The 12970-nt window shown below is 34.5% G+C and overlaps 1 non-coding gene across 1 annotated transcript; it reads right to left on the reverse strand.

The window, feature by feature from the left end:
* Positions 1-750: 750 nt before the first annotated feature.
* On the reverse strand, positions 751-857 carry LOC123385244. The gene has a single exon (XR_006597441.1). It is a non-coding gene; the product is annotated as a U6 spliceosomal RNA (small nuclear RNA).
* Positions 858-12970: the final 12113 nt, after the last annotated feature.

A 12970-nucleotide genomic window follows, 5' to 3' on the forward strand; every position in this document is an offset into this window, starting at 1 on the left:
TGAAGCAAATATCAAAACCTTAACAGAAATACACCAAAATTGGGTATTAAAAATATTGGAACACATAAATATGTATAAATTTAAGATAATAATTACAACATTCTATAGTGATAGATTTTATTTTTTTTCAATATATGAAGTTTATTGTCAAATTGGTTTCCATACAACACCCAGTGCTCATCCCAAAAGGTGACCTCCTCAATACCCATTACCCACCCTCCGCTCCCTCCCACCCCCCATCAACCCTCAGTTTGTTCTCGGTTTTCAAGAGTCTCTTATGTTTTGGCTCCCTCCCTCTCTACTTCTTTTTTTTTCTTCCTCTCATCCATGAACTTCTGTTAAGCTTCTCAAGATCCACATAAGAGTGAAAATATATGGTATCTCTCATTCTCTGTATGACTTATTTCACTTAGCATAACACTCTCCACTTCCATCCATGTTGCTACAAAGGGCCATATTTCATTCTTTCTCATTGCCACGTAGTACTCCATTGTGTATATAAACCACAATTTCTTTATATAGTGATAGATTTTAAAGAAGGAGTTGAACCAATTGCTAAAATTGAAAAAAATATTTTTTTGTATTTTTTAAGGTTTTAAATCTTGATAATGAAATATGATATCTAGACTCTTGAAATGAAAGAACGGACAAAATTCTGACTCTGGAAATAAAATTTAATTCCCAGTAGGTTTTCAGAAATCTATCATATATATTTACTAATAATATGAAAATTTCTTTTTTTTTTTTTTTTTTTTTATGGAACGCTTCACGAATTTGCGTGTCATCCTTGCGCAGAGGCCATGCTAATCTTCTCTGTATCGTTCCAATTTTAGTATATGTGCTGCCGAAGCGAGCACAATATGAAAATTTCTTAATTAAAGCTTTTAAAATTTTTCATCTTCTTTCACCAATGTAAAAAATGGGGTACCATTATTTATATCACAGTTTGAATACACAGATGTATGTAGATTTTTTTATTGCGTGGAAACTTTATCACTGTGTTCTCACTATTTTATGATTTATACAGCAAAAGAACATGGAGTTCAACTTTCATACACATCTTATTTTTATAAAAGGACTACACTTTGGTAAATTTCCATTTTTCTTAACCCAAGGAGAAAGGAAAACTACATATATCTTTTAGAAATATGGTGACTTAAACACTCCTTGTATCTCATGAAAATAAATACCTAAATTAACTTATCACCTTGGTAGATATTTAGGACTCATCACGTAATCAACTATTTCTCTTGACTATAATCATAATTATTAAGATTAACTTAATATTTATATTAGTTTGGGCTTCTATAACAAATTACCATAGACTGGATAGTTGGAACAACAATTTATCTCTCACAGTTCTGGAGACTGGAAGTCCCGCATTGGGGTGCCAGCTTGGTCAGGTTCTTCTGACAGTACTCTTCCTGGGTATGTCCTCACTTAGCCTTTCAAAAAGAGGGAGAGATCTCATGTCTCTTTCTCTTTTTATAAAGGCACTACTCATGGGGTTCCACATTCATGATCTAATCTAATCCTAATCACCTCACAAAAGTTCCACATCCAAGTACTATCACAATGGGGATTAGACTTTCAATATATGAATGGGGAGACACAAATATCCAGTCCCAACTAGTGTTAAGTGGCTATTACATTTTATGTTGTATATGCATATGTATGGGTGTAGATGTCTACTTATTAGACTCTGATGTAATTTTAACTTTTCCGAATCTAATTGCCTACTATATGAATGAAAATATGACCACCTGTTTTGTATCTACTTGAGGTCCATCATAGAATTTGTTTATAATTCTTTTTTTTTTAATTTTTTTTCAACATTTATTTATTTTTGGGACAGAGAGAGACAGAGCATGAACGGGGGAGGGGCAGAGAGAGAGGGAGACACAGAATTGGAAACAAGCTTCCAGGCTCTGAGCCATCAGCCCAGAGCCTGACGTGGGGCTCGAACTCACGGACTGAGAGATCGTGACCTGGCTGAAGTCGGACGCTTAACCGACTGTGCCACCCAGGCGCCCCGAATTTGTTTATAATTCTTAAACAGAGATGAAGATAAACATGTCTCATTGAGTTACTATTATTCTACTGAATGTTTTAGCATCGCTCTATATATGATAAATTAAAATGATTTACTGAATACACACTATTCTAAGAACTTCATATGGATTACAAAATTTAACATTCCTAACAGTCCTGTTAGGTTTATTATCCTTATTTTACTGATGAAGAAGCTGAGGAACAGAGGATTACAAGCAATTTGCCCAAGGAAGTACAGCTAATAAGCAGTCAAATCCAAGCTGCAAACCTGACCCCAGTGTTTGTGACTTATCCCAGGAGGTTCTGCCCTAGGATATTCTAAATCACCTCATGGTATCCTGAAAATCATAAAAGACATGAATACATAAACTGGGAAGTCTTGAATTTTTTATTGCCAGTAAGGTGAATTGAACAGAGTAGGGTGAAACAGTAAAATATTAGCTGGCATACCCCTATGGCCTGTGTCGCTGCACATATAAAACCACTTCTGGGACTGTGCTCTTTATACTTTTTTTTTCTCCCTCAAAATCCTTCAAGAGCTGTGGAAAGCCTCTCAGTTTAGATGTGATTACAATGTAATAAAATAATTAAACCTTTATATTTTTTCAATTCCTAGCTTAGGATGAGACCCACTACTCAAACTAAATTGAGGATGATGTAGAAGTTTTAACCTAACATTTTGCTAATTAAGTATAGATGTGACTTATGGCACCTGGGTGGCTCAATAGGTTGAGCATCCTACTCTTGATTTCGGCTCAGGTCATGATCCCAGCGTCATGGGATCGAGCCCTACATCATGCTCCATGGTGGGCATGGTGGGCGTGTTCTCTCTCTCTTAAAAAAGAGTGTAGATGTGATCTTTTAAATATAAAATCAGAAGTTGCATTTCAAGTCAAGTAAAGTTATCGATCTGACTATGCATAAAATACATAAGTAACAACCTATGCTCATTAGGACACTAGTCTATTTTTCTTTGCCTTTTTAAAAATATGTTTATTTTGAGAGAGAGCATGCATGTGCATATAAGCAGGAGAGGGGCAGAAAAAGAAGGATGTTCTGCACTGTTAGCACAGAGCCCAACTGGGGCTTGATCTCATAAACCTTGAGATCATGACCTGAACTAAAACCAAGAGTTAGTCACTTAACTGAGACACGCAGGTACCCTTATTTTTATTTTCAATTTGTTCTTTTATGTTTAAAAAGACCAAGAAAACCAGTAATGTATTTAAAATTTAAAACAAAAAAGTAAATTTAAATTATGGTAAATAGTAGAATTCATGCTCTCATTTCTCACTATTTCTCCCAGTGTGCCTATTCATCTTGAAGAAACTATGGAATTAAAAATTATATATCTCAGAGTTGATATTGGCAAACTGTTTTCTATCTGTGAGATGCACTTACATGAGATTTTGATGATAGACTTGCCTTATGCTTAGCTGTTTGTTGCCAACAAGCACAGTTGTGGAGATGTTGTGATGATGTAGGATCTTACTGAGTAACTTTCCAGAGGCTGGATCCTAGCAGGAGGGGGAGGCCCCAAGAGGCACTTGGTCTGCAAGATTCTATAGTCCACTCCTCATGGCAGAGTCAGAAAAAGCAGCTCTACTGGTAAGACACTGTCCTGGCATTCTTGGAGTCATTCTTAGAGACTCCCACCTAGAGCCAATTCTTCTATTCAACAATTAATTATCAATATTAAATCAATTTCTGTTTAAAATACCAAGACACTATCTCATAATTAAGTTCTAAAGTCATGAAATGATAAATAAAAGTCCAATGTTCATGCTAGCATAGAAAAAAATAATTTTCAAAGAAATACAAAAAACATAAAATAGATTACATAGTATTCATTTTGTTCTCTACCTCCTATCTCCACACCACGAAGTAGATAATTTATAGAAGAGTTTATTAATAATTGGATTAAATTTTTATAATACATTAGAAGTGTTTTTTTTAATTTTTAATGTATTTTTTTTGAGAGAGAGACAGAGTATGAGGGGCAGAGAGAGAAGGAGAAAGAATTCAAAGCAGGCTCCAGGCTTTGAGCTGTCAGCACAGCTTCTGATGTGGGACTCGAACTCATGAACAGTGAGATCATGACCTGAGCTGACATGGACACTCAAACAACTGAGCCACCCAGGCACCCTAGAAGTGGTATTTTTAAAATAAAATTCTATTCAAAGTTAATTATTGACACCACTTTAGTAATCTGAGTAAATATCTTCTTACATTTAAGAAGAAACTTGCTTTACTAACTAGCACAACTCCCTCTAACAAAATAAGTGTATAATCTCCAACATGAATTTCAAGTCTCATTCAATCAGGTGGATGAATATTCACATGATATTAATACTTGTCGAATGACAGATTAATTTGAGTCACAATAAAAACATGTATGTGTCTCAGGAAACCACTAAGAATAAACAAGATACTGTTAGTAGTTAGCATACTCAGATAGTGTAATATATTTTCACTAGCATTTAACATTTATGCCTGCTATTGTATAACTTACTCAAATTCCAAATGACTTGATGTTGGAATACCACTAAAAAATATAGATCAGTATGTGTTGAAATCTATCCTTCTGAAGTATACTTAGAGAGTTTATTATGAATCATATGGTGTAACTGATATGCTATCCAATCATGAATAGCTCATGTGTTGGGATTTACCATTGGTGAACACTAAGAATACAGATTCTTTCCCTGGCATTTTGTGAGGACTTCTATTTAAAAAAATAGTGTTGTAGAATATATGTATGCATACAAATAAAAATGTGAATATGGCTTAATTATAGTCAATAAGAAATTCCTTTTTGCAATGAGATAGAATCATTAATTTCCCTTCCTCTCATTCTTTCACCCGGACCTATTTGTTCCTCACCAGCCTATAATGGTATCAAATCAGGTGTGTGCTATCATGAGTTCCTATAAATAGTTTGATTTTTCACTTCACTGAAGACAATAGCACTACTAAACATTGATCTGGTTTGCCTGAAGAAAAAGTAAGTCACTCTGGTGCAATGTCCATTTATAAAACTATATATCATAACACTTTAACTCCTTAATTTATACTCTAATAGTAAAAAATGTTTTAGTAACTTGAGCAAAAACTGATTTATCATTCTTTTCAGCCTTTGAAAATGTACTGTTTGATTTACCCTTGCTCAAGAGATATGTAAGAAATAATTATAAAGGTGCCATTGTCTTCAAGTGAATGCATGACCTCTAAATATTACTACTGGCATGAATCTATTGTGGGATATCTCCAATGTTAACATTATTTTGTCTTAATAGGGTCCCATTCTTATAACCTCATTTAACGTTAGTTGCCTCCATCTACAAACACAGCAACATTGGGGACTAAGGCTTAAATATGAATTTTAGGGAGAGACAATTCAATCCATAGCAATATAATTGCTTCTTATTCCATTATATAATTTTGAAATGTAAAGCCAAAAACCCATATTAGACCAAATCCTGAGGAAACCTAAGATGGTGTTTGATAACTTCATACCATTATTCTCCAAATTCCCTCTCTAACCTGCTCATTTGATGCATTTGATGTATTCACTAAATCTACCTGGGTACTAAAACCACAGACTAATTTGTTCTAAGTTTTCACAGTCTGAACCTAACTTGAAGCCAGAGGAAAAGTGCCATTAGTAATTTAGTCCAGCACATTGGTTCTCAAAGGAAATAACTAGGTAAAGCAAGATATACAATGATTCTGAAAAAGGCAAATGGAAGGTATTTGGCATGTCACTGTGTACTCATAACAGCAGATGATATGGGGTTGTAAGTTAGGGTGAAATTTATGGAGGGTGAATTATCTGAATAATCAATCTTAGTTTTAATTTCACTTTGCTTCTACCACTGAAACATCACACAAAGCTAGCAAGAGATATCGTAACATGAAATTTATTACATAATCAGTTGAAGATTTGTCTTAAATTGTAAAACATCAGTGTTGAACTTTAAAATAAATCATTCTAATCCAATTTTCTCTAATCAGTCATGAAGAAAAAAAGTAAAACAAACTTTCTAACAACAACAACAAAAATATATGATAGTAAAAGGGAATAAAATCCAGGTAGATTGGAAAGGAAGAAATAAAATTGCCTTTGTTGTCAGGTGACATGATTTTCTAAGCATAAAATTTCAAAGAATCAACAACAGCAACCAAAAAGACCTCTAGGAACTGATTACAGAAAGACCAGAGTATACCAGATTATACAATAATCAATTGCTTTCCTGTATACTAGCAATGAACACTTGAAATTTAAAACTGAAAATATAATACCATTTATAATAGTGTCCCCTAATATGTATAAAGCCTATATGCAGAAAACTGTAAATCTCAGATGAAAGAAACCAAGTAAGATCTAAATAAATTAAAAAAAAAAACATTTCTTGAAGCAGAAGATAAAATATAGCAAAGATGTTAATTATCCTCAAATTGAAGTGGCAGTAATAGAACCTCTTAAAAAATAACTAATGACATAATTTTCTTTATTAGTAAATGAGACTTTATTTTTTTAAAAGTTTATGTATCTATTTATTTTGAAAGAGACAGAGACAGCATGAGCAGGGGAGAGGCAGAGAGAGAGAATCCCAAGCAGACTTCACCTGCCAGCACATAGATCAACATCAGGCTTGAACTCATGAAACTGTAATATAATGACCTGAGCCAAAACCAAGAGTCAGACGCTTAACCAACTGAGCCACGCAGACACTCCAGACTTTTAAAATCAGAGTGCCTCTATTAAACACTTTTTTTGCATTATATCTAGAAATATGGTCTATATTGTCTCTGCATGACAGGCAATAACTGTGTGTGTATGTGTGTACGTGTGTACATGTGTAGATTTCTAACAAAATCTTAGAAAAAAATGTATCTCTTAAACTACAGACGACTTTCATTGTCTAAGAAAAACCTGTTAACACTAATTTTCTTCTTCTTGTTTTTAAAACCATCCATCAGTCCTTACATGCAATCTTACATTCTGCAGGGTTATTTATTTATTGCTGTTCCAACTCTTCTCCTTATGAAGATAAATGAAATGACTTTTACCCACACCATTGTCCTTGGGGCCCTCATGTGCAGTGTGTATTGCAGCTGTGACTTTTTTTTAATTTATTTTTTTATATTTTTTTACATATTTATTTATTTATTTTGGAAGGGTGGGGGGAGGGGCAGAAGAGAGGAGAAAGAGAATCCCAAGCAGGCTCTGTGCTGTAAGCACAGAGACCAATGTGAGACTCAAACTCATGAACCATGAGATCATGACTTGAGCCAAAAGCAAGAGTCAGATGCTTAACCAACTAAGACACCCAGACACCCCAGCTGTGACTCCATTAGTTAATGAAGAGCCCTAAGAAAGGAGAACAGTGCAGCAAGCCCATAGGGTGGTCTTAAGACAAAGAATAGGACAGGGATAACTTAGAGAACATATTTCAGCCCAACTTCTAGGTTCAACCTCAGTGTCAGACACTTTTGACAATGAATATATTGATATTTTCTTCTTGGCTACACGAGTGTGGTCTGTCATCACTGGAATCCAGTGATTTCAGAAGTGGATGCTGCAAAGTAGAAACTGAAAACATTCTGTCTCTGGAGCAAATTTCAGTTGAAAGTAAAGATCAAGTAGTTTCAAACTAAAAAGGAATTTGCTTATAAATATCTAAGAAGACAAATGGAGATGTTGACTAGGCATATGTAGAGGACTGTAGAAATAAATCAAATTATTGCAAACTATATGCTTTGTAGAGTCTCTTTCAATCTTCAATAATAATCTGAGTTATAAATTCAAATAATTGTGGATGATTTTGAGATGGATATTTCAAACATAGAAGATGGCATTCCTGTCTAACTTATTTGTCAGAAAGACTATGTGCAATATTATATCCATATTACTCACCTTAGCAGTTGGGTGAATTTGGATAGGTCCTATAGCTGCTAGTGCTTGAACTTCATAATCTATAGATTGGGTATAATGATATTACCCTCAAATTAGTTGAACAGCATTGAATGAGATAAATCCATTGTAAGGAATTTAGAAAGTACCTGTTATATAATTGCTCAATAGATTTGAATTATTTTTATTATAAGTCAAAATATGTTTCCATGGTAACTATAGTGGCATAGTTTGTATGAAATAATTTTTTTTTTCAGATTGATGATGGGAAAAAGATAATATGACTCTTCGTGTTGATTTTGAGCAGTTATTTTCATATCAGATTTTAGTTCTAAGCTGCCAAAGTATATGAATATTATATGATGACAAATATATAAAGTCAAATGTAGGAAATGTGATTTTTAAATTGAATGTATGTATGTATATGTAGTCTAATGTATATAATCATACAAAGCTTCAGGACTTTAGGAGATGGGAACAATAAAAACAAAGAAGGATTCAAGAATCTTATTCTTTCACTACTTTTCTCCCTAGTGTGGTTACTACAAAAGAAGTCACATAAAATTCTATGAGGAATTGTGGCCAAAATTTAGCAGATTAACATATAGGGTGATAAATTAAGGTACCATGAATGGACATTTTAATAAAAGAAACAGAAAAAAAGGAATTCTATGCTACTATAGAGCAAGCTGAATAAAACTGACCCTCAAGCAAAGCTATAGCAATCGAGTTTTCAGAAGGTTCATTGAAGGCCCTGTAAAAGAACACCTGGGCTATATTCTGATATTTTCTCAAGTTTTGCTTCCAGGCAAGTACCCTATAGATTGTGTATCAGATAAGTACCATATAGATTGTGTATCACAGATAAGGTTTTGTCTGTGACATGTCCTGGTGTCAATGCCCAGATAATTTATATAATTTATAATTTATTGTATCATTCCATAGATAGAATTCTTCATGTAACTGAGAATGATTTTAAACTTCTACATTTCTGAATCAACAAAAATGGCATGAGAATCCACTTGTGCTAGCAGATCAGTTTTTGTGGTTGCTTGGTTTGGTTTAGTGCATTTGATCATCTTACCAAGGAGTTATAATTCTAAGTATTTAATAGCATTGCATTCCATGCATAATTGAAAAATAATCTCAATTATCAACATCAGTTGCAAAAGAAATGCATATTTATTGCCTGGAAAGTGACAGAACCAAATGGAATTGATTCTGGCATATTATAGGATAGCCCTCATCCATTTATTTAGGACCTGATGGAGAGATCAATGTACTACTCGCCTGGGGAAATGCAAGGCTGTCTCTCCATTTAGATAATAGGGACTCCACATTGCAGAGGTTATTAAAGAATAATCAACAACTTTTCAGAAATTATTTTATAACATAGTGTGCAAAGAAAGTTTTTCCCTCAAAGAATTTTTGCTGATCAAACCTTGTTTTTTAGTTTGTTGTTCCAATTCTTCAAATTCTATTGTAAACAGTTCTAGGCTTGTATCCTTTGAGACTCCCAGCTGAGTCCAATAATGGGCATGTGCTGACTGGTTTAAGATCTAGCACTAGTATAATGTGACACTTCTTAAAATATGAATAAATATTTATGACATGTTATTTCAATATGGTTAGAAAAGTGTGCTATGACCTTTTCTTTGAGAAGCAGTTTATTGGTTGTTTTAAACAACTTTTATAGATCTTCACATTGTTTCAAACGTACATTTGTTGATAAAAAAATTTCTTTCATAACTAAAACTATTTAAATTCCAAAGTTTTTGACTATTAAAAAATGTATTAGCTAAACTAATTAACTAATTTATAAACTAAACTAATTTTATGTTTACCATTGTTAAAACCTGAAACAAATAGTTCTTTATCAATTAAAAAACTTCACATAAAACAAGAAAATATTTTGTTCCAAGAAAAAAGTAATTAAAAGCTTAAAGTGAGCAAAAGCAGTGTTAACTTCATAACATGATATGTATGATGTGAAAGCATAATGGTTTTTATCTTCCCCTCTGATCTGAGTAGATGTTAACAACGTGACTCTTCTGAATGAGGGAGAAGGGTACCTGGGTGGCTCAGTCGGCTGGCCATCTGGCTTTGGCTCAGGTCAGGATCTCATGTTTCATGGGTTGAAGCCGCGAATTGGGCTCTGTGCTGACAGCTCAGAGCCTGGAGTCTGCTTCGGATTCTGATTCTCCGTATTTCTCTCTGCCCCTCCTCCATTCATGCTCTGTCTCTGGCTCTCAGAAATGAATAAACATTAAAAAAAAGAAGAAGGAAGGAGACAATAACTGTCTTTTAAGTTTTCTTATTAATTTTGAAGGGGGAGGGGCAGAGAGAGGAGAAGAGAATCCCAAGCAGGCTCCATGCTGTCAGTGGGGAGCCCAACGTGGGGCTCAATCCCAGGAACCATGAGATCTTGATGTGAGCTGAAAGCAGGAGTAGGATGCTTAACCAACTGAGCCACCCAAGTGCCCCAGAAGACAATAACTCTTGAAGTCCCTTCCCCATTTATGTGTTATTAGTGACAAAAGATAGCATTGTGGTAAATGGGCAAAATCAATTACTAGAAGACATATTAGGTAATTTTAATATGTATTATGAAAAAGTGAGTGGAAGTTTGTGTGGTAATAAATGATAATCTAAAGAAAAAGTAAAAACCTGTCCACTATATAGAGATTTATCAAAAGTAAATCATCTGTTTAACTTAATATTTATTCTATCTTCATTGGCATTAACAACACTATAACCCCTGGAATTAAGAAACTCAGAGCGTAAATATTCAGAAAGCATGTTTTCTTTTGGTGGAAGGCAGGGAGGAGTAATTAAATAGGTGACTAACTAAATCTCTCCTTTTCTCCCCCTCATTTTCTTCTCTCTCCCACCTTCTCCCTTTCCCCTTTTCCTTCCAGTCTATTTTTTCTTTCAGTATGTATCAGTGCTTCTCACAAAGTATATTTTTAATTGTGCATCTGACCAACAACAAAAAGTTCCGATACAGCTATTCAGAATGGCAATCGAATAGAGATAACAAAAGCCCTCCTTTTTATATTTTATTTTTAATGATTCCAAGGGATTAAGTTTGAGGCAAGTTACCTATAAGGTAGAATATATATTTTTAGCATGTTTGCTCATTTCTGCCACGTTTCTGGATCTCTTTCCACAGATTCTAGTTTTATTATTGGGCACCCTATTGATCTCAGCAAAAAGTTACAAAGATCAGGAGATCATTGTATAGAGTTTTATTCAAAACATCTAAGACTGTCAAGGACAAATCATGCAGCAGACAGGTTTCAACATTTAACTTGCCACTCCAAATCTAGAAAGATTGATAGTGAATTAAATTTGTTTTCTTAGGGGAGGAAATAGCATGAGATGTGTTGTGCTGTCTACCCTGTTCATAGTGATAGATGGAAGGAAGTTAAAAGATATTTTATGAAAATTTACCTAAAAACTAAAGATACAAGGCAATCAGCAAAAGGCCTCCTTTATATAAGCCAACACTTACATCCAAAGGGAAGCTTGTTGAATTTTATCAGAGAATTGTAAATTGACTTTGGGACAGTGTGGGGATAAGTTTAGGAATTCCCTGAGCCTGCACTGATGGGTTAACAAGGCATAAAGAATTGCAAAGCCATAGGATGTTCACACCCAAATTTGGGTAAACAAGACTAGGTAAATAGGTATAAAGAGAATGGGGCAAAGGCCCCAGTATAGAGAGGGTGAGGCAAAGGCCCCAATACAAAGGTATAGGAGGTAAATAAGATGAGGTATTCAGGGTGGATATGCTCCTCCCACCCAACTTAGTACTATGGCAGAAAGCTGCTTTCACAAGAAGGAAGAACCAAATTAGGTAAACAGGTAAATAGGGCTATAGGCCTCTGTGGGGCAAGTTGCCCAGAGCAAAGCTAATTAGCAAAAGAAAAGTGCCCTGTTGACCCTGAGGTAGCATGCTCTGTCTGTCTTATGCCCTAGGCTAGCTAAGATAAGAAGACACAGCCCCTCAAGTCTGCCATTAACAAACATAAGCCTGGCAACAGGATATGGCCAGGCACCATATATTTTCAAAACTCCCTTTCCCTCAAGCCCATGAGTTAATGTTCACAGATTTATTATCTCTTTGTGCACATCCATCACCATGTTTGTAAGCCTTCTGATTCTAATAAAAACGAAGCAAGGACCCTTAACTGGGGCACTTGTCTTCTCCCAGACATTAGCCATCTCTCACATTTTAATCCCGCATCCTGCTTTCTTGCTAGACAAGAAAGAACTTTAGACCCAGAATCTACAACAGGGCAGAATCTGTGTATATATATAAAATATAGATTTGAAAATATCATACAGATTTGAATATGTGTATTCAAATAGGTTAGTAACAGCAAAATAAAATTCTATAAATATTGTAATATTTATGTTAATAAAAAAGGTATGAAATACTATCTTCTGGGTTAATGGATTCAGAAACTGGATTTATGAACTTAATATTATTGCTTTCATAAGTCTTGGATTATTTATAAGTAATTACTTATTTTGGTGTGTCAAAGCAAAATTGCACTAGACAAAGTTAAACCAGCAAGAACGTATCTCTTCAAAGCTATTGCAGTAGAGGAGAGATGAGAGAACTCAGTCTGAGCTCAATTTCACAGAAACAAAAGATGTAGGTTTTAAAGTGTTAAGATGAGGGGGAGACCTTAAGCAACTTTTGTTTGCTAATTGGCTGTATCCAAAGAAAATAAACTTTCTGGTACCCTCATGAGAAGAGGTAGTTAGTTTCACAATTTGGAGCAAGGTGCTCAAAGAAGTTAGCTCCTACCTTCCCACAGAAACTAGGAGAGGGGGGCTACTATTTTTCTTTGATGATTCCATTTGAAGGGAAAGGCCTCTGGGTCTTTGAGAAAGAGTCCTACTGACAAGATTATTAAACCAATTATAAAACTGTTAAAAGACCTACATCTGAAGGGAATAGGAAAATAATTTATAATTACAATTTTTCTA

Source organism: Felis catus, chromosome B1 (assembly GCF_018350175.1).
Source record: "Felis catus isolate Fca126 chromosome B1, F.catus_Fca126_mat1.0, whole genome shotgun sequence".
NCBI lineage: Eukaryota > Metazoa > Chordata > Mammalia > Carnivora > Felidae > Felis > Felis catus.